The 22,580-nt window shown below is 46.7% G+C and overlaps 1 protein-coding gene across 1 annotated transcript in view; it reads left to right on the top strand.

Annotated features, from left to right (window-relative positions):
- Positions 1-22,580, top strand: part of rasa2 (RAS p21 protein activator 2) — a 244,361-nt gene that overhangs the window by 25,056 nt on the left and 196,725 nt on the right. The gene's annotated exons all lie outside the window — the stretch shown is intronic.

Consider the following 22,580-nt stretch of genomic DNA (forward strand, 5'->3'; position numbering starts at 1 on the left):
TGGATCCTTTAGAACAGCGGCAAGGAAGGCAAGCAAAAACCAAGATGGCGTCGGAAGGTGGCAGTTTAACATGGGGCCCTGAACAACAAGAGTTCTTGAAATGCTGTGTGGAAGAGCTCAAAAAGGAAATGAAGAAAGAGCTGTTGGCCCCGATACTACAGGCGATTGAAGGGCTAAAGGAGGAACAAAAGACCCAGGAGCGGGAGCTTCGGGTCGTGAAGGCAAAGGCAGCCGAGAATGAGGACGACATGCAGGGCCTGGTGGTGAAGACGGAGACGCATGAGGCACATCAGAAACGATGTGTGGAAAGGTTGGAGGCACTGGAGAACAACGCAAGGAGGAACAACCTGAGGATTCTTGGTCTTCCTGAAGGTGTGGAGGGAGCGGACGTCGGGGCATATGTGAGCACGATGCTGCACTCGTTAATGGGAGCGGAGGCCCCGGCGCGTCCATTGGAGGTGGAGGGAGCATACCGAGTGATGGCGCGAGGGCCGAGAGCAGGAGAAATTCCCAGAGCCATAGTGGTGAGATTCCTCCATTTTAAGGATAGAGAAATGGTCCTTAGATGGGCAAAGAAAACTCGGAGCAGTAAATGGGAGAACGCGGTGATCCGCGTTTATTAAGACTGGAGTGCGGAGGTGGCGAGAAGGAGGGCGAGCTTTAATCGGGCCAAGGGGTGCTTCATAAAAAGAAAAAATTTGGAATGCTGCAACCGGCAAGACTGTGGGGCACACATCGAGCGGGTTATTAAAAAGAACGTTTGAACAAAGTGGTGGGGCGAATGTGGGGGGCAAAGAGGGGGGTTAAAAAGGGGGGAAAGAGGAGTTTTATGTACTAATCCTGCGATGTAACTTTTCTCTCTCCCACAGGTGGTGATGGGGGGGAGGAGGGGAGGTGGAGGAGATGGGGCGTTGGCCATTGGGGGCGGGGCCAAGGGAGAAGCGCGGGCTTGGTTCCCGCGCTATGATAATCATGGCGGGAATAGAGAAGCAGGAAGGAGGGGGCGTCGCACTGTGCGAGCCGAGGTCACGGGGGGAAGCCGAGGTCGGCCAGAGTTTGCTGACTTCTGGGAGCAACATGGGGGGAGTAATTACGCTAGCGGGGGATCTAGCGGGGGTGGGAGGGGGGAATTACTGAGTTGCTGCTGCTGGGGAGAGGGGGGAGCTGGTATGGGAGAGGATGGGCGGGGGGGCACCGCTGCGTGGGAACCGGGTGAGGAGCTGGAAAAAGGTGATGGCTAATCGACAAGGGGGGGAGTAGGAAGCCCCCCAACCCGGCTGATCACGTGGAACGTGAGAGGGCTGAACGGGCCGATAAAGAGGGCACGGGTACTCGCACACCTTAAGAAACTTAAGGCAGATGTGGTTATGTTACAGGAAACGCACCTGAAACTGATAGACCAGGTTAGGCTACGCAAAGGATGGGTGGGGCAGGTGTTCCATTCAGGGCTAGATGCGAAAAACAGGGGGGTGGCTATATTAGTGGGGAAGCGGGTAATGTTCGAGGCAAAGACTATAGTGGCGGATAACGGGGGCAGATACGTGATGGTGAGTGGCAAACTACAGGGGGAGACGGTGGTTTTGGTAAACGTATATGCCCCGAACTGGGATGATGCCAATTTTATGAGGCGGATGCTAGGACGCATTCCGGATCTAGAGATGGGAAAGCTGATAATGGGGGGAGATTTTAATACAGTGTTGGAACCAGGGCTGGATAGGTCGAAGTCCAGGACTGGAAGGAGGCCGGCAGCAGCCAAGGTACTTAAAGATTTTATGGAGCAGATGGGAGGTGTAAACCCGTGGAGATTTAGCAGACCTAGGAGTAAGGAGTTCTCGTTTTTCTCCTATGTCCATAAAGTCTACTCGCGAATAGACTTTTTTGTGCTGGGTAGGGCATTGATCCCGAAGGTGAGGGGAACGGAGTATACGGCTATAGCCATTTCGGATCACGCTCCACACTGGGTAGACTTGGAGATAGGGGAGGAAACAGGAGGGCGCCCACCCTGGAGAATGGACATGGGACTAATGGCAGATGAGGGGGTGTGTCTAAGGGTGAGGGGGTGCATTGAAAAGTACTTGGAACTCAATGATAATGGGGAGGTCCAGGTGGGAGTGGTCTGGGAGGCGCTGAAGGCGGTGGTTAGAGGGGCGCTGATATCAATAAGGGCACATAAAGGGAAGCAGGAGAGTAAGGAACGGGAGCGGTTGCTGCAAGAACTTTTGAGGGTGGACAGACAATATGCGGAAGCACCGGAGGAGGGACTGTACAGGGAAAGGCAAAGGCTACATGTAGAATTTGACTTGCTGACTACGGGCACTGCAGAGGCACAATGGAGGAAGGCACAGGGTGTACAGTACGAATATGGGGAGAAGGCGAGCAGGTTGCTGGCACACCAATTGAGGAAAAGGGGAGCAGTGAGGGAAATAGGGGGAGTGAGGGATGAGGAAGGAGAGATGGAGCGGAGAGAGTGAATGGAGTGTTCAAGACATTTTATAAAAAATTATATGAAGCTCCACCCCCGGATGGGAGGGAGAGAATGATGGGCTTCTTGGATCGGCTGGAATTTCCCAAGGTGGAAGAGCAGGAAAGGGTGGGACTGGGAGCACAGATCGAGGTAGAAGAAGTGGTGAAAGGAATTAGGAGCATGCAGGCGGGAAAGGCCCCGGGACCGGATGGATTCCCAGTCGAATTCTATAGAAAATATGTGGACTTGCTCGTCCCGGTACTGACGACCTTTAATGAGGCAAAGGAAAGGGGACAACTGCCCCCGACTATGTCTGAAGCAACGATATCGCTTCTCTTAAAGAAGGAAAAGGACCCACTACAATGCGGGTCCTATAGACCTATTTCCCTCCTAAATGTAGATGCCAAGATCCTGGCCAAGGTAATGGCAATGAGAATAGAGGAATGTGTCCCGGGGGTGGTCCACGAGGACCAAACTGGGTTTGTGAAGGGGAGACAGCTGAACACGAATATACGGAGGTTGTTAGGGGTAATGATGATGGCCCCGCCAGAGGGGGAAACGGAGATAGTAGTGGCGATGGATGCCGAGAAAGCATTTGATAGAGTGGAGTGGGATTATTTGTGGGAGGTGTTGAGGAGATTTGGTTTTGGAGAGGGGTATGTTAGATGGGTGCAGCTGTTGTATAGGGCCCCAATGGCGAGCGTGGTCACGAATGGACGGGGATCTGCATATTTTCGGCTCCATAGAGGGACAAGGCAGGGATGCCCTCTGTCCCCATTATTGTTTGCACTGGCGATTGAGCCCCTGGCGATAGCGTTGAGGGGTTCCAAGAAGTGGAGGGGAGTACTTAGAGGAGGAGAAGAACACCGGGTATCTTTGTATGCGGACGATTTGCTACTATACGTGGCAGACCCGGCGGAGGGGATGCCAGAAATAATGCGGATACTTGGGGAGTTTGGGGATTTTTCAGGGTATAAATTGAACATGGGGAAAAGTGAGTTGTTTGTGGTGCATCCAGGGGAGCAGAGTAGAGAAATAGAGGACCTACCGTTGAGAAAGGTAACAAGGGACTTTCGTTACCTGGGGATCCAGATAGCCAAGAATTGGGGCACATTGCATAGGTTAAATTTAACGCGGTTGGTGGAACAAATGGAGGAGGATTTCAAGAGATGGGATATGGTATCCCTGTCACTGGCAGGGAGGGTGCAGGCGGTTAAGATGGTGGTCCTCCCGAGATTCCTCTTTGTGTTTCAGTGCCTCCCGGTGGTGATCACGAAGGCTTTTTTAAAAAGGATTGAAAAGAGCATCATGGGTTTTGTGTGGGCCGGGAAGACCCCGAGAGTGAGGAAGGGATTCTTACAGCGTAGCAGGGATAGGGGGGGGCTGGCACTACCGAGCCTAAGTGAGTATTATTGGGCCGCTAATATTTCAATGGTGAGTAAGTGGATGGGAGAGGAGGAGGGAGCGGCGTGGAAGAGATTAGAGAGGGCGTCCTGTAGGGGGACTAGCCTACAGGCTATGGTGACAGCCCCATTGCCGTTCTCACCAAGGAACTACACCACAAGCCCGGTGGTGGTGGCTACACTGAAGATTTGGGGACAGTGGAGACAGCATAGGGGAAAGACTGGAGCCTTGGAGGGGGTCCCCGATAAGAAACAACCACAGGTTTGCCCCGGGGGGAATGGATGGGGGATATGGAATGTGGCAAAGAGCAGGAATAACGCAACTGAAAGATCTGTTTGTGGATGGGAAGTTCGCGCGTCTGGGAGCGCTGACCGAGAAATATGGGTTGCCCCAAGGGAATGCATTCCGGTATATGCAACTGAGGGCTTTTGCGAGGCAACAGGTGAGGGAATTCCCACAGCTCCCGACACAAGAGGTGCAGGACAGAGTGATCTCAAAGACATGGGTGGGGGATGGTAAGGTGTCAGATATATATAGGGAAATGAGGGACGAAGGGGAGACTATGGTAGATGAACTAAAAGGGAAATGGGAAGAAGAGCTGGGCGAGGAGATCGAGGAGGGGCTGTGGGCAGATGCCCTAAGCAGGGTAAACTCGTCGTCCTCGTGTGCCAGGCTAAGCCTGATTCAGTTTAAGGTATTACACAGGGCGCATATGACTGGAGCATGGCTCAGTAAATTTTTTGGGGTGGAGGATAGGTGTGCGAGGTGCTCGAGAAGCCCAGCGAATCATACCCATATGTTTTGGTCATGCCCGGCACTACAGGGGTTTTGGATGGGGGTGACAAAGGTGCTTTCAAAAGTAGTAGGGGTCCGGGTCGAACCAAGCTGGGGGTTGGCTATATTTGGGGTTGCACAAGAGCCGGGAGTGCAGGAGGCGAGAGAGGCCGATGTTTTGGCCTTTGCGTCCCTAGTAGCCCGGCGCAGGATATTGCTAATGTGGAAAGAAGCCAAGCCCCCGGGGGTGGAGACCTGGATAAATGACATGGCGGGGTTTATAAAGCTAGAGCGGATTAAGTTCGTCCTAAGGGGGTCGGCTCAAGGGTTCACCAGGCGGTGGCAACCGTTCGTCGAATACCTCGCAGAAAGATAGGTGGAATGGAAAAAAGAAGGCAGCAGCAGCAGCCCAGGATCGGGGGGGGGGGGGGGAGGAACCAGAAGGACTCTCAGGGTTGTTAATATATACTGTATAATATGTATAGGTCGTTGCTACAGATAATTATATATTGGACTGTTAAATTATATTTTTGGAGAGTGTTACTTGTGACAAGGCAGTTGCCAATTAGTGCTAGTTTTCATTTTTGTTATTTATTATTTATTCATTTTTTGTTTATAAAATAGGTCATTGTTATTTGTGTTGTTATAATATTGTGTAAAGCATGCACAATGTACTGTGTTGGTTGACCAAAAATTTTCAATAAAATATTTATTAAAAAAAAGAAACACACTGTGCCAGTTGAGTTATTTATAGTGCTTCTATGATCATTAACTGGGGGAAACGTATTATGAATGATATGTACTTTTTGCTATCGATGAGCTGGAGATTGGGCATGTGTAAGGAGGCTTAGTTGAGTATAAACGACAGGCAAATAATGACCGCGGCTTTTCTGGGCCTGTTCGCCGTGGCCGCAAATCCCTTTATGGCTGCTAACTCTTGCATGAGGCCATAACGGAATATGAGATGGCAAAATCCTCCCCCATTGATGACATAATCAGGTTCACGCCCGGTGAGGGTTAGGTTCCTCCAATGTTGGTGGGAATCACTACTGGTCTCAAAACGGAAGCTAGTTTTGCTGGCCATGCGGGAGCCTCGGAAGTGTAAAGTTTGCACATGCCGGGTATGGTGCCTCTGGGGAGTCCCATTGGGGGTGACCGGGTTGGCGGGGGGGGGGAAGAGAGAGTTTGGTTGGGCCACCCAGATGCCTGCGATTTTGGGGGGGGGGGGGGATGTTGTGGGGAATGACCTGACTATTGAGTGGTTTCGAGATTGGAGTGCCCTTTAAAAGTAGCACCCTGATCTCTATCGAGCCAGGTGTACCGGCTCCATCAGGCCCCACTATGTTAGTCATGCTATTTTTAAAAAATGGTGTCAGAAGATCTGGTTGAAAACCTGGCTGTGTTTCCCAGGAGAATAATCTTCATTGAATGCGATGGAGAATTGGAAGTTGGTTAATATATAATTGGTTGATATATTGTATCATGGGAGGGACCAACTCAAATCACTGGATGCCATGAAATTGCGTAGGGCTATATAGCATAGAAACGCATTGTTTGCCCGACCAGTTGATACAGGCATTCTGATCCACTCGAGCCTCCACCCATCCTTCCTCCTAGAACTCATTCAGCATAACTCTTAATTCCCTTCACCTCCATATTCTTATCTAGCCTCCCTTTGAATAGAACTACACCATTTACTTCAACTACTTCCGGTAGCAACAAGTTCAACATCCTTGTCACTGTCACAATAAAGAAGCTTCTTCTGAATTTCTGATTTCTTGGTAAGTATGTTGTACTGATAAATGTGTACTTCCCCACAAAATAAAAGATTCTTTCTGCATCCGCTCCATCAAAACCTTCCAGAACTTTAAATAACTTGGCTTGGTTACCCCTCAGCCTTCTCTCTTCCATTTTCCTATTGATTTAGAAATTTAGCAAGACTTCAGATTAAGTATGGCAAGAGGTGAAAATTGGTACTGAAAATGCATGAAAAGTGCATTATCGTGATTCAAGAATAAGGTTGAATATTGTATGTGGCAAGAGAGTAGATAAGAATAGATTAGGAGATTGTGATGCTGTGGACTGTACAGTCCGGCACATCCTCATTGACTCATCACTTTGACTTGTGGCTCATCTCCCTCTGGTACTTTACCAAACAACTTGTTAATTCGCCTCTTTTGACCATTACACTGTGATCTTTGTATGCCATCCATCAGTTTTCACTCCCATTCTGCTTTCAAAAATTGCAATTGCCGTGACAGAAGTCAACATTGATCACTGCATCCTTTTTTTTTATGAAGGGGTTTGATTGTCTTTAGTATCCAGTTTTGGGAGGTCGCTCCGAAAACATTAACCTCTTTGGAGGTGTTGATGAATCTTTTGCGTATTTACACTATTTTTGATATCAGATTCACAGCATTAGATGTGTTTTATCCAGTGGAGTTAATTAACTGGAGTTGCAGGCAGGACCATTCATTTAAATGGAAACTCATGATGGGACCAGTGTAAGGCTAGGGCACAGTCCTCTGCCTGGAATTGATGGGGGGAAAAAATTAAGTTGAGAGTTTGAATATGCCAGGGACCCAAGGAAATGGTGCCTGCATAAATGTAATGTTAAAGGCTTTGATGGATGATGCCAGTATGAAGAGGAAGTGGCTCCTTGTGAAACCCAGGGGAGCATTCCTTTTCCTCATGGCACACAAGGATTCCACAGAGAAATAATCTTTTAGATTTATTAAGGCCTCTTGTCGCCTTTCTATGACTCCCGCCATGGTTTCATGATCAGGGTTGGCGCCATGACTTCAAAAACTAAAATGCGGTTGTCGCGCTAATAATTATATTAAGACCTAATAAGTTTGGGGGGTGGGGGATTGATTCTTACCCCAGTGTCTTCATCCTGATAGCAGAGGATCAGCTGCATGTTTTTTCAGTGGACATGAGGCTTTATCAGTTATGAAAATAATAAACTTGGCATTAGGTGTTTAAAATTCTTAATCACTTTACACTTCTAACTGACAGGGCATTTTGGATACAAGGATTGCAATACGCACAAAAGGGAGGCATGTATCTTAACTTTCTGGCAACTAGGAATCGGAAAGAGGAAGAAGAACTTCCTCTGGGTGGAGAATTTAGATCAAATGGAATTCATAAAATTAGAGTTAGAATAATTGGGATTAAAATGGGAAGCATTTTTTCACACAGGAAATGTGGAACTTTCTTCCCCCACAAATTTTTAAGACTCAATTTTGTTTGGTAAGGATATCAAAGGATATACAGAAAATGATGATGAATGGAGTTAAGGAACAGATCGACCATAGCCACAGAATTCCTACCACACAGGAGGATGCCATTCAGGCCATCAAGTCTGCACCCCCCCCCCTCCCCACCCACCCTCCCCTCCCGAAAGAGCACTGCATCCAGGCCCACTCCGTCGCCCTATCCCTGCAATCTCATCTAACCTGCACAACTTTGGACTATGGGAGGAAACTGGAGCACCAGGAGGAAACCCAAACGGATATGGGGACAACATGCAAACTCCACATACACAGCCACCCAAAGCTGGAATTGAACTTAGTCAATGGTGATGTGAGGCAGCAGTGCTAACCACTGTGTCACCGTGCTGCCCTCATCTAATTAAAATGTGAAGAGGCTTGAGTGGCTGAATAGTCTATCCTTGATTCTATGCAGTGCTGAAACAACAGTCATTTCTCCATGGAGATGTCTGGTGTACGCTGGCATTGTTTTTTGTTTATTTTGCTCATTGAAAGACAGCAGCTGCACTCTCCTGATTACAGCACAACTTCATTGAAATTCTGTTAACGGACTTGACTTGCTTCCTTTTAGCCCTCCAAGAAATATCTTTATTATTGGAAAAAAGTTGTATAAAATCTGAGCTGCCCAAGAACTTTGTGTTGCTTGGTACTGGCACCTGTTATGGCGGAGTCTACATAAATCCACTTCCTGGACTGGAAAGTACTGGCTGCTGGACCAAGATTGCTGGATAATAATACTACTGAAGATGATTTCCCCCCCCCCTCCAATTTTGGTTCTTTTCCAGCAAGACTAGTTTAGCAGTTGCTTTGTTAGATGGTGGTGGCGTCAAGAGGAGGCCATGTCTTCCTCTTTCTGATTCCTAGTTGCCAGAAATTTAAGATACATGCCTCCCTTTTGTGCGTGTTGCAATCCTTGTATCCAAAATGCCCTGTCAGTTAGAAGTGTAAAGTGATTAATTTTGTATGAAAGAATGAGATGGAAGGGCAGCACGATGGCACAGTGGTTAGTACTGCTGCCTACAATGCTGAGGACCCAGGTTTGAATCCCGGCCCCGGGTCGCTGGCCGTGTAGTTTGCGCGCACTCCCCGTGTCTGCATGGATTTCACCCCCATAGCCCAACGATGTGCAGGGTAGGTGGATTGGCCACGCTAAATTGCCCCTTAATTAGAAAAAAAATAATTGGTAGTCTAAATTTATGTTTTAAAAAAAGAATGAGATGGCCAGGGAGACCATGGGGAACACAAATCATGGAGGTGGCCGATCATGTTGCGATGGCTGATCAAAGGTGTATGTAGAATTCTTGGCTTTATAAATGGAGGCATCAAGTGCAGAAGCAAAGAAGTTATGTTGAAACTTGCTGAAACATTAGGTGGGTCCAGCAGGAATATTGTGGTTAATATTAGGCATCACTCTTGAGGAAGGATCTCATAGCCTTGGAGAGGGTGCATAGAAGGTTTACTAGAATGGTAGAATAAGAGATTAAGTGGTAGGAACAAAAGAAATACTGTGATGAATGTAGAAATTGTTATATTTACATAGATTACATAGAACATACAGTGCAGAAGGAGGCCATTCAGCCCATCGAGTCTGCACCGACCCACTTAAGCCCTCACTTCCATAACCCAATAACCCCTCCTAAACGTTTTGGATACTAGGGGCAATTTAGCATGGCCAAACCACCTAACGTGCACATCTTTGGACTGAGGATGGAATGTTTATGGCAGGAATGTTACTAAAAGCCTCGGTTACGATATTAATGAACCTAGGTTAAGGTATCCAGACTCTGTATCTGCTAAAGTTGTATTTAAGTAGTTGGAAACGTGGGCAGCATGATGGCACAGTGGTTAGCACTGTTGCATCACGGTGCTGAGGTCCCAGGTTCGATCCCGGTTCTGGGTCACTGTCTGTGTGAGTTTGCACATTCTCCCCGTGTTTGCGTGTGTTTCGTCCCCACAACCCAAAGATGTGCAGGATAGGTGGATTGGCCAAGCTAAATTGCCCCTTAATTGGAAAAAATAAATTGGGCACTCTAAAATTACAAAAAAAGAAGTGTAAAAGGTGAGGTCGTGATTGAGTCTAACCATTTAATTGTTTACATACAGAGGACTAATGGGATATTGTTATGATTACTTGAGATTCCCTGGAGAGTAGATAATTTGAGAGGTAGTATTTAGTCCTTGCTAAGCAGGTCAAGTGGCATCTGAGTGGGGTACAGATAATGTAATTAATGGGAGAAGCCAGATCTGTCTATATGTTGCGGATGCCTGGTCAGCTCAACGGTGGCTAAGAGACTGAACCAAAGCCATAACGTTCCAAACTTTCAAGACTGGGAAAAATGGGTTCCTTCCAGGAGTAATAATAAGAAATAGGGCTTGGTTATTTTATGAACTAACGTAATGATAAAAATAGAAAACAATATTTAAACTTTTAAATTGCAGCTCTAACACTAACAGATTATATGTAGTTTCTTAAATTTAACACTTGTTCCCATTAAAGCACTTTAACAGAACATGCAGCTCTCATGCCACTGACTCAGATAGGCAAAGGCAATACATGCATTTAATAAAGCCCTTTTTCTTCCAGTGCTCCGAAAGCTAGTGTTTGAAACAAACCTGTTGGACTTTAACATGGTGTTGTAAGACTTCTTACTGTGCTCACCCCAGTCCAACGCCGGCATTTCCACATCATTGCTTTTTCTTCTGTTAGGGACATTCTTTCAGAACCCTTTTCCAAAGCCAGCCATTTCCAAAGCCAGCCTTGGTAGCACTTTCATGACCTCTCTCGGTCGATTCTCAAAGCTATCTCTCTCACTATACTCTCCCGCCCCTGCTCTCTCTCCCTCTCTCTCTCTCTGCCCAGCCCCTCCAGTGACAGTCCTCAGGGATTTCTAGACGTGCACTTATCATCGCTATCTTGGTTGTTTGATGGCCCACTCTCTTTTATAGAAATGAACAGAATCATACTATTGATATGCAACCAACCTCCCATTCTACATCTTGGATCTAATTTCTGGACCCAAGTTTCTAATATCTCCCTCGCGTAACAGTAGTTTGGTGGTTTTCTATAGGATTTGAGTCTGACAAAACATAAAGTTGAACAGCAGTTTGACCAATGCTACTAGGTTGAGCAGAAATATATTGGTTCTGCTCCTGAAAGGGTTATTTTCTCCAAAGGTGGCTGGCTGCACAACTAAGCAAATAATCTGTTTATTTATCAATGGCATTTGAACTGAATTGGGTTGTTTAATTGGAGTTAGTAGCAGATATAGATAGTAAGTTTAAGTTTTTCCTTGTGTTTAAGAACTGTGAAGCTATTTCTTTGATATGTGGTTTATTCTGTGTTAAAATTAAAGTTTTGTTTTCACATAAAAGATACCAATTGGTCAGAATCATCACTCCTGGGGTGAAGTATCATTTCCGCACATTTTTACAAGTTTAAAAAAAAAATGTTTGGGGTTCTTGCCTGGTTTCCTAAAAAAATTTGAGACCTGGTCCAGCATCCTAACAATACTTAAAGGGAAAATTTGCATGACTATGGAAAGTGGAACTAATTGGATAGCTCTTTCGAAGAGCCAGTATAGGGATGATGGGTGGAATGTTAATCTCCTGCACAGTATCGTATGATTCTATGACATTGGAGATTGTGCTCCAAAGGTTCCTTTCTTAGGGCCTTGTGAAAAGCTTGGATTTGGAGAAGAAACCGGTTATTCATCCCGTCATTAAATGCTTGCCACTAACTTTTGTTTGAACAATTATTACTTCTAGTATGACTGGTCAAAAGCAGGTTACTCTTCAGTCTAGAAGGGCTCGCCCGAAACGTTGAGCTTTGGCTGAGGAGCTCGAGAGATGCAGAGCTTGATTTGTGGGGATTTGGTCTCCCAATGTTCTTATGCTGTTTTCCAGCGTAAGGTAATTAAGTATAGTCCACAAAGGGACTAAAGACATTCATTAGAGAAGAGATAATTAATGACATCTTCATTAGAGAAGAGACAATTTTACATATAGCTTGAGGCAAGCATGGGGCAACGCCAAATGGCAGGTATTCATGAACAGGTGGAATGGGGTTTGAACACTGTTGACATCATTCTGCATTACAGTTTAACCATCTAGCCAATTGGGCTAACTAACCAGAAGCATTTTTAAATTTGGATATTTGTGTTCTCTTTTGGTGCATCTTGCACCATCTTTAAAAACAACCCAGGCTTGTTCCCACTGGTTTGTGATAGGATTTAACAGTAATCAATCATTTGTGTCGCAACCACTTCTTGGGGCTCAGCACCCATTGGTATGCATGGTCCCAACAGTGACTTGAAGTCAGACTTGGATATGTCCTCGAGTAGATCATTCACTCTGGTGTCTGAGGTGATTTTAAAAGACTCTTAACTTATGATGTGTTACTGATTCTTTTTACTCGTTGATTAGTCTAGAATCATAATCAATCGTTATCTCATGGAAGACATTTTTAAAATACGTGCTTTTGTAGCTAATCTAATCCCAGAGTGCAAAAGATTCAGGAGCAGTTTTACTTTAGCAGTCATTGTTCTTTTGATATTCTGGTGAGTGGTGTCGATACAATCTCACTGTACCAAACAAAACATTATTCCAATTATTGGGTTAGGCACGTCATCTAGCCCCAGCAGCTTTCCTTGGGATTAATTTGGCTGCTGTGACTTCCTTCTGTGGTAGATACTTTAATGGCTTCCAGATAACCTTCCATGAGTAAATCATATAGTGGAAAATTAAAGCAGTTTGTTATTTGATGCACTTCCAGAAAATTGGGATTTATTATTGTGCAGAGTTTATGAAATTTCATTTGGAACAAGCAGTTAACGGTTCATTTTTAAAATTCTCTCCAGATAGAGGAATACGTCTTCTAGTTCTGATTTATGATGCCTAGAGGTTTTTGAATTATTGTACCAATTGAACAAGGTTATTTAATGGAACTCAATTGATTGTGATTGTTGGAGCAGAAACACCTGATATTACCATCACAATAGTTTCCAAAATTTTGGTTGAATGTATTCTACATGATGATTACCTATCATTTGATAGCTTAATTGTTTTGCCTTCTCTCATCATGCCTCTTGTATCCATTTATACAGTTTGCTTCAGTGGCCTTTCCTGGTAACTCATTTTACGACTCTGTACTCTTTTTAAAAAATTATTCGTTCATGGGATGTAGGCTTCGCTGGCTGGACCAGCATTGTTGTCCATCCCTGAGGACATTTAAGAGGCAGCCACATTGCTGGGGATCTGGAGTCACATGATTTTTATTGAATTCCGATTTCACCATTTGTCATGGTGGGATTCGAACATGACTCTGGGCATGAAAAATCTTTGGCGAGTAGGATCAAGGAAAACCCCAAGGCATTTTACACATATGTGAGAAATATGAGAATGACTAGAGCGAGGGTAGGTCCGATCAAGGACAGTAGCGGGAGATTGAGTATTGAGTCTGAAGAGATAGGAGAGGTCTTGAACGAGTACTTTTCTTCAGTATTTACGAATGAGAGGGGCCATATTGTTGGAGAGCACAGTGTGAAACAGACTGGTAAGCTCGAGGCGATACTTGTTAGGAAGGAAGATGTGTTGGGCATTTTGAAAAACTTGAGGATAGACAAGTCCCCCCGGCCTGACGGGATATATCCAAGGATTCTATGGGAAGCAAGAGATGAAATTGCAGAGCCGTTGGCAATGATCTTTTCGTCCTCACTGTCAACAGGGGTGGTACCAGGGGATTGGAGAGTGGTGAATGTCGTGCTCCTGTTCAAAAAAGGGAATAGGGATAACCCTGGGAATTACAGGCCAGTTAGTCTTACTTCGGTGGTAGGCAAAGTAATAGAAAGGGTACTGAGGTATAGGATTTCTGAGCATCTGAAAAGACACTGCTTGATTAGGGATAGTCAGCACGGATTTGTGAGGGGAAGGTCTTGCCTCACAGGTCTTATTGAATTCCTTGAGGAGGTGACCAAGCACGTGGATGAAGGTAAAGCAGTGGATGTAGTGTACCTGGATTTTAGTAAGGCATTTGATAAGATTCCCCATGGTAGCTTATGCAGAAAGTAAGGAGGCATGGGATAGTGGGAAATTTGGCCAGTTGGATAATGAACTGGCTAACCGATAGAAGTCAGAGAGTGGTGGTGGATGGCAAATATTCAGCCTGGAGCCCAGTTACCAGTGGTGTACCGCAGGGATCAGTTCTGGGTCCTCTGCTGTTTGTGATTTTCATTAATGACTTGGATGAAGGAGTTGAAGGGTGGGTCAGTACATTTGCAGACGATATGAAGATTGGTGGAGTTGTGGATAGTAAGGAGGGCTGTTGTCGGCTGCAAAGAGACATAGATAGGATGCAGAGCTGGGCTGAGAAGTGGCAGATGGAGTTTAACCCTGAAAAGTGTGAGGTTGTCCATTTTGGAAGGACAAATATGAATGCGGAATACACGGTTAACGGTAGGGTTCTTGGCAATGTGGAGGAGCAGAGAGATCTTGGGGGGTCTATGTTCATAGATCTTTGAAAGTTGCCACTCAAGTGGGTAGAGCTGTGAAGAAGGCCAATGGTGCGCTAGCGTTCATTAGCAGAGGGATTGAATTTATGAGCCGTAAGGGGATGATGCAGCTGTACAAAACCTTGGTACGGCCACATTTGGAGACTGTGCAGTTCTGGTCGCCTCATTTTAGGAACGATGTGGAAGCTTTGGAAAAGGTGCAAAGGAGATGTACCAGGATGTTGCCTGGAATGGAGAGTAGGTCTTACGAGGAAAGGTTGAGGGTGCTAGGCCTTTTCTCATTAGAACGGAGAAGGATGAGGGGAGACTTGATAGAGGTTTATAAGATAATCAGGGGACTAGATAGAGTAGTCAGACAGAGACTTTTCCGCCGGGTAGAACAAACCATTACATAAATTTAAGGTGAATAGTGGGGGATGTCAGAGGTAGGTACTTTACCCAGAGAGTAGTGAGGGCATGGAATGCACATGCTGTGGAAGTAGTTGAGTCGTAAACATTAGGGACCTTCAAGCGGCTATTGGATAGGTACATGGATTACGGTAGAATGATGGGGTGTATATTAATTTGTTCTTAATCTCGGGACAAAAGTTCGGCACAGCATCGTGGGCCGAAGGGCCTGTTCTGTGCTGTATTTTCTATGTTTTCTATGTTCTAAGGTCTCTGGATTACTAGTCCAGCGATAATACCACTATGCCACCATCTCTCCCTGGTTGAAAAAATAGTCCAATTAACGAGCAATTTAGCATGGCCAATCCACCTACCCTGCATGTCTTTTGGGTTGGTGGGGGGAGATCCACGCAGACACGGGGAAAATGTGCAGACCCCACACTGACAGTGACCCAGGGCTGGGATCAAACCTGGGTCCTCTGAGCCTTGAGGCAGCAGTGCTGACCACTGCGTCACCGTGCTGCCCACATAATTTTTAATAACTGGTGCTTGGTAGTACATATTTGATCATGATGAACCAATTAAATGCAAGTTTGAATTGGGTCACTTTGTAATCTCCCTCTTGCTCCCCCTCAACGAAGAGCACAGGTCTGACTGTTGTTGTGTGACAACTGGAATTATTTGTGTTGTTTGCCTCTTCATTCATCCAACGACAATGAAAGTGTTTCTGTTACAGGATGATCAAAATTAAAAGGCAACAACTTCCTTTGTGAATCTTGATTTTCCGCTCAATGCTTCAGTATAGTTTCTCCACTGCAAATTAGTTTAATTTGTGTCATCTTAGACATGAGGCATTTCCGTATCTCCTCATATGATATGACTGAACCTAAGTCAGGCAGAGCAGGTAGGTTTCATGGTGCAGGTGAGTGGACTGTGACCATTGGACTGATAAGACCTGCTGTAGGAAAGGGACAAAAAATTACTTGTGTTCTTGCTTGTAATTGCTGGTCATTCACTTGTGTTGCAGAGTGCATGTGTATTAATGTCCAGCATGGGCGGGAATTAGGTTTACTTCTATCTGTGTCTCTACACCCCTGAAATGTCTTGTGTTCCCAGCTGTGTTGGCAGAACATTTGAAAGTGGTCAATTGCTAAGGTCCTGGTTAATGAAAGTATTTTTTCATTAACTCATGGGATGTGGGTGCCCTGGCTATGCTGGCATTTATGGTCCATCCTTAATAGCCCTTGAGAAGGTGGTGATGGAATACCTCCTCGAACCGTTACAGTCCATGTGTAAGAACATACACAATGTTAGGAAGGGAGCGCAAGGATTTTGGCCCCGTGATGGTGGGAACAAAAGGCATTGTATTTCCAAGCCAGGATGGTGTATGGCTTGAAGGTGAACTTGTAGGTTGTGGTGTTCCCTGTCGCCTTGGTGGTAGAGATTGCAGATTTGGAAGGTGCTGTTGAAGGAGCCTTGGTCAGTGGCTGCAGTGTATTTTATAATTGTTACATGCTGCCACCACACTGATTCAATGGTGGAGGGAGTGAATATTGATTGTGATAGATGAGTGCCAATTAAGTGGCCTGCTTTGTCCTGGATGGTTTTGAGATTGTTGACTGCTGTTGGAGCTTCACTCATCCAGGCAAGTGGAGAGTATTTCATTGCACTCCAGATTTGTCTTGTCGATGGCTGAAAGGCTTTGTGAAGTCAGGAGATGACTTACTCTCTACAGAATTCCCAGTCTCTGATCTGCTTTTGTAGCCATATAAATATGACTTGCCCAGTTCATTTTCTGTTCAAAGGTCACCCCAGGATGTTGTTAGTGGAGGATTTAAATGATGGTAATGCCATTGAATGTCATGGGAAGATGGTTAGATTCTCTCTTGTTGGAGTTGGTAATGCCTGGCACTTTTGTGACACAAATATTACTTGCCACTTGTCAGCCCAAAGCCGAATATTGTCCAGATCTTGCTGAATATGGACATGGACTGCTTCAGTATCTGAGTTTTGAATGGTGCTGAATATTGTGCAATTATCAGTTAACATCCCGACTTCTGACCTTGTGGTGGAAGGAAGGTTGATGATTCAGCAGCTGAAGATTGTTGGACACGAGACATTGTCTACCCTGATGAACTACTGCAGCGATGTCCAGGGACTGAGATGATTGACCAACAACCACAGCCAACTTCCTTTGTGCTAGAACATAGAACATAGAAAATACAGCACAGAACAGGCCCTTCGGCCCACGGTGTTGTGCCGAACCTTTGGCCTAGATTAATCATAGATTATCATTGAATTTACAGTGCAGAAGGAGACCATTCGGCCCTTTGAGTCTGCACCGGCTCTTGGAAAGAGCCCCCTACCCAAACTCAACACCTCCACCCAACACCAAGGGCAATTTTGGACACTAAGGGCGATTTATCATGGCCAATCCACCTAACCTGCACATCTTTGGACTGTGGGAGGAAACCGGAGCACCCGGAGGAAACCCACGCAGACACGGGGAGAATGTGCAGACTCCGCACAGACAGTGATCCAAGCCGGAATCGAACCTGGCACCCTGGAGCTGTGAAGCGATTGTGCTATCCACAATGCTACCGTGCTGCCCTTAAGAACAAATAAATCTACACTATATCATTCTACTGTAATCCATGTACCTATCCAATAGCTGCTTGAAGGTCCCTAATGTTTCTGACTCAACTACTTCCACAGGCAGTGCATTCCATGCCCCCACTACTCTCTGGGTAAAGAACCTACCTCTGATATCCCTCCTATATCTTCCACCTTTCACCTTAAATTTATGTCCCCTCGTAATGGTTTGTTCCACCCGGGGAAAAAGTCTCTGACTGTCTACTCTATTCCCCTGATCATCTTATAAACCTCTATCAAGTCGCCCCTCATCCTTCTCCGTTCTAATGAGAAAAGGCCTAGCACCCTCAACCTTTCCTCGTAAGACCTACTCTCCATTCCAGGCAACATCCTGGTAAATCTCCTTTGCACCTTTTCAAAAGCTTCCACATCCTTCCTAAAATGAGGCGACCAGAACTGTACACAGTACTCCAAATGTGGCCTTACCAAAGTTTTGTACAGCTGCATCATCACCGCACGGCTCTTAAATTCAATCCCTCTGTTAATGAACGCGAGCACACCATAGGCCTTCTTCACAGCTCTATCCACTTGAGTGGCAACTTTCAAAGATGAATGAACATAGACCCCAAGATCTCTCTGCTCCTCCACATTGCCAAGAACTCTACCGTTAACCGTGTATTCCGCATTCATATTTGTCCTTCCAAAATGGAAAACCTCACACTTTTCAGGGTTAAACTCCATCTGCCACTTCTCAGCCCAGCTCTGCATCCTATCTATGTCTCTTTGCAGCCGACAACAGCCCTCCTTACTATCCACAACTCCACCAATCTTCGTATCGTCTGCAAATGTACTGACCCACCCTTCAACTCCCTCATCCAAGTCATTAATGAAAATCACAAACAGCAGAGGACCCAGAACTGATCCCTGCGGTACGCCACTGGTAACTGGGATCCAGGCTGAATATTTGCCATCCACCACCACTCTTTGACTTCTATCGGTTAGCCAGTTTGTTATCCAACTGGCCAAATTTCCCACTATCCCATGCCTCCTTACTTTGTGCAGAAGCCTACCATGGGGAACCTTATCAAATGCCTTACTAAAATCCATGTACACTACATCCACTGCTTTACCTTCATCCACATGCTTGGTCACCTCCTCAAGGAATTCAATAAGACTTGTAAGGCAGGACCTACCCCTCACAAATCCATGCTGACTATCCCTAATCAAGCAGTGTCTTTCCAGATGCTCAGAAATCCTATCCTTCAGGACCCTTTCCATTACTTTGCCTACCACCGAAGTAAGACTAACTGACCTGTAATTCCCAGGGTTATCCCTCGTCCTTTTTTTGAACCGGGGCACGACATTCGCCACTCTCCAATCCCCTGGTACCACCCCTGTTGACAGTGAGGATGAAAAGATCATTGCCAACGGCTCTGCAATTTCATCTCTTGCTTCCCATAGAATCCTTGGATATATCCCGTCAGGCCCGGGGGACTTGTCTATCCTCAAGTTTTTCAAAATCCCCAACACATCTTCCTTCCTAACAAGTATTTCCTCGAGCTTACCAATCTGTTTCACACTGTCCTCTCCAACAATATCGCCCCTCTCATTTGTAAATACAGAAGAAAAGTACTCGTTCAAGACCTCTCCTATCTCTTCAGACTCAATACACAATCTCCCGCTACTGTCCTTGATCGGACCTACCCTCGCTCTAGTCATTCTCATATTTCTCACATATGTGTAAAAGGCCTTGGGGTTTTCCTTGATCATACCCGCCAAAGATTGTTCATGCCCTCTCTTAGCTCTCCTAATCCCTTTCTTCAGTTCCCTCCTGGCTATCTTGTCTCCCTCCAATGCCCTGTCTGAACCTTGTTTCCTCAGCCTTACATAAGTCTCCTTTTTCCTCTTAACAAGACATTCAACCTCTCTTGTCAACCATGGTTCCCTCACTCGACCATCTCTTCCCTGCCTGACAGGGACATACATATCAAGGACACATAGTACCTGTTCCTTGAACAAGTTCCACATTTCACTTGTGTCCTTCCCTGACAGCCTATGTTCCCAACTTATGCACTTCAATTCTTGTCTGACAACATCTTATTTATCCTTCCCCCAATTGTAAACCTTGCCCTATTGCACGCACCTATCCCTCTCCATTACGAAAGTGAAAGTCATGGAATTGTGGTCACTATCTCCAAAATGCTCCCCCACTAACAAATCTATCACTTGCCCTGGTTCATTATCAAGTACTAAATCCAATATTGCCCTTCCTCTGGTCGGACAATCTACATACTGTGTTAGAGAAGCTTCCTGGACACACTGCACAAACACCACCCCATCCAAACTATTTGATCTAAAGAGTTTCCACTCAATATTTGGGAAGTTAAAGTCACCCATGACTACTACCCTGTGACTTCTGCACCTTTCCAAAATCTGTTTCCCAATCTGTTCCTCCACATCTCTGCTACTATTGGGGGGCCTATAGAAAACTCCTAACAAGGTGACTGCTCCTTTCCTATTTCTGACTTCAACCCACACTACCTCAGTAGGGTGATACTCCTCGAACTGCCTTTCTGTAGCTGTTATACTATCGCTAATTAACAATGCCACCCCCCACCTCTTTTACCACCCTCCCTAATCTTATTGAAACATCTACAAGGGGCAGCACGGTAGCCTTGTGGATAGCACAATTGCTTCACAGCTCCAGGGTCCCAGGTTCGATTCTGGCTTGGGTCACTGTCTGTGCGGAGTCTGCACATCCTCCCCGTGTGTGCGTGGGTTTCCTCCGGGTGCTCCGGTTTCCTCCCACAGTCCAAAGATGTGCAGGTTAGGTGGATTGGCCATGATAAATTGCCCTTAGTGTCCAAAATTGCCCGTGGGGTTGCTGGGTTATGGGGATAGGGTGGAGGTGTTGACCTTGGGTAGGGTGCTCTTTCCAAGAGCCGGTGCATCATCTCTCCTGCCAATTGGATACTAACCACCCCCAAGCCAACCTCCACCCTCTAAACTCCTCCACTATCACTTCATTTGACCTCCACCCGAGTACCTCTGGTCACTCCCCTCCTAAACTACAGCCTGATGCTAAAGCATCACTTGACTGATAGTCAACCAAATTGAAGCTGACTGCCTATGTTTGGGAAACTAAAAATGCTAATCAAGCCCTGCCGTCATACTTGGCAGGTCTTTAGGGAAACCAGTTCTTCTGGGCTTCCCAACATCAAGGCAGCCCCAAGCTGCGTCCCATTCCTGCCTCAGAATTAACATCCGGCTTGCTGACAGTGGAAGCTTGCAACAGAACCCAACTATCTTCTTAACAAGTGCTTTTCCTCTTCAGAAGATTATAACTCTTGCTAGATTATAGCATTGCTCACAAATATATCCATCCTGAATGATGGGAGAACCCAGCACTTCAGTGCAAAAGACAAGGCTGAAGCATTTGCTGCCTCCGGTCAATCCGATTCACTCCGTGTGATATCAAGAAATGGCTACAGGCACTGGATACTGCAAAGACTATTAACCCTGAAAACATTCCCACCTGAGTACTAAGTGTTCCAGAACTAGCTGCGCCTCTATCCAAGCTGTCCCAGTGCAGCTATGACAGTGGCATCTCCCCAACGATGTGGAAAATTGTCCAGGTATGCCCTGTCCACAAAAAGCAGGACAAATACAACCCAGCAGTCTATTCTGGATCATCAGCAAAGTGATGGAACGTGAGATCGACAGTGCTAGCAAGCAGCACTTACTCAGTAAAAACCTGCTCACTTACACTCTCAGTTTGGGCTCTTTAAGGGCCACTCAGATCCTAACCTCATTACAGCCTGAGTCCAGACATGGACAAAAGAGCAGAATTCAAGAGAGAAGGGGCGAAATTCTCCGACCCCCCGCCGGGTCGGAGAATCGCCGGGGGCTGGCAGCATACCTTCCGGGAGTCTCGCTCGCGACCACAGAATCTCCTATCTATTCCCCTAACCATTGAATCTCCTACTACTATTGCTTTTCTATTCTCCCCCCTTCCCTTCTGAGCCCTAGGTATGACTCCAACCAGTGCCGTTGTTCTCCCTGATTCCCATTGACTCCAGTTTTGCAAGGGCTCCTCGATCGAATAATTGGCCAAATTCTGCATTATGTCAAGGACAGACACACTCACCTTGGGCGAAATTCTCCGGAAACGGCGCGATGTCCGCATGACTGGCGCCCAAAATGGCGCAAATCAGACGGGCATCGCGCCGCCACAAAGGTGCGGAATGGGGGCCGAGCCCCAACCTTAAGGGGCTAGGCCCGCGCCGGACGAATTTCCGCCCCGCCAGCTGGCGGAAAAGGCCTTTGATGCCCCGCCAGCTGGCGCGGAAATGACCTCTCCGGGCGGCGCATGTGCGGGAGCGTCAGCGGCCGCTGACAGCATTCCCATGCATGCGCAGTGGAGGGAGTCTCTTCTGCCTCCGCCATGGTGGAGACCGTGGCGGAGGCGGAAGGGAAAGAGTGCCCCCACGGCACAGGCCCGCCTGTGGATCAGTGGGCCCCGATCGCGGGCCAGGCCACCGTGTGGGCACCGCCCGGGACCAGATCGCCCCGCACCCCCCCCCCAGGACCCCGGAGCCTGCCCGCGCCGCCTTGTCCCGCCGGTAAGGTAGGTGGTTTAATTTACGCCGGCGGGACAGGCATTTTAGCGGCGGGACTTCGGCCCATCTGGGCCGGAGAATCGCGCGGGGGGGGGGCCCGCCAACCGGCGCGATTCCCGTCCCCGCCGAATTTCAGGTGCCGGAGACTTCGGCAACCGGCGGGGGCGGGATTCATGCCAGCCCCCGGCGATTCTCCAACCCGGCGGGGGGTCGGAGAATTTCGCCCCTTCTCTCTTGAATTCTGCTCTTTTGTCCATGTCTGGACTCAGGCTGTAATGAGGTTAGGATCTGAGTGGCCCTTAAAGAGCCCAAACTGAGAGTGTAAGTGAGCAGGTTTTTACTGAGTAAGTGCTGCTTGCTAGCACTGTCGATCTCACGTTCCATTACTTTGCTGATGATCCAGAATAGACTGCTGGGTTGTATTTGTCCTGCTTTTTGTGGACAGGGCATACCTGGACAATTTTCCACATCGTTGGGGAGATGCCACTGTCATAGCTGCACTGGGACAGCTTGGATAGAGGCGCAGCTAGTTCTGGAACACTTAGTACTCAGGTGGGAATGT

Source organism: Scyliorhinus torazame, chromosome 14 (assembly GCF_047496885.1).
Source record: "Scyliorhinus torazame isolate Kashiwa2021f chromosome 14, sScyTor2.1, whole genome shotgun sequence".
Classification (NCBI taxonomy): domain Eukaryota; kingdom Metazoa; phylum Chordata; class Chondrichthyes; order Carcharhiniformes; family Scyliorhinidae; genus Scyliorhinus; species Scyliorhinus torazame.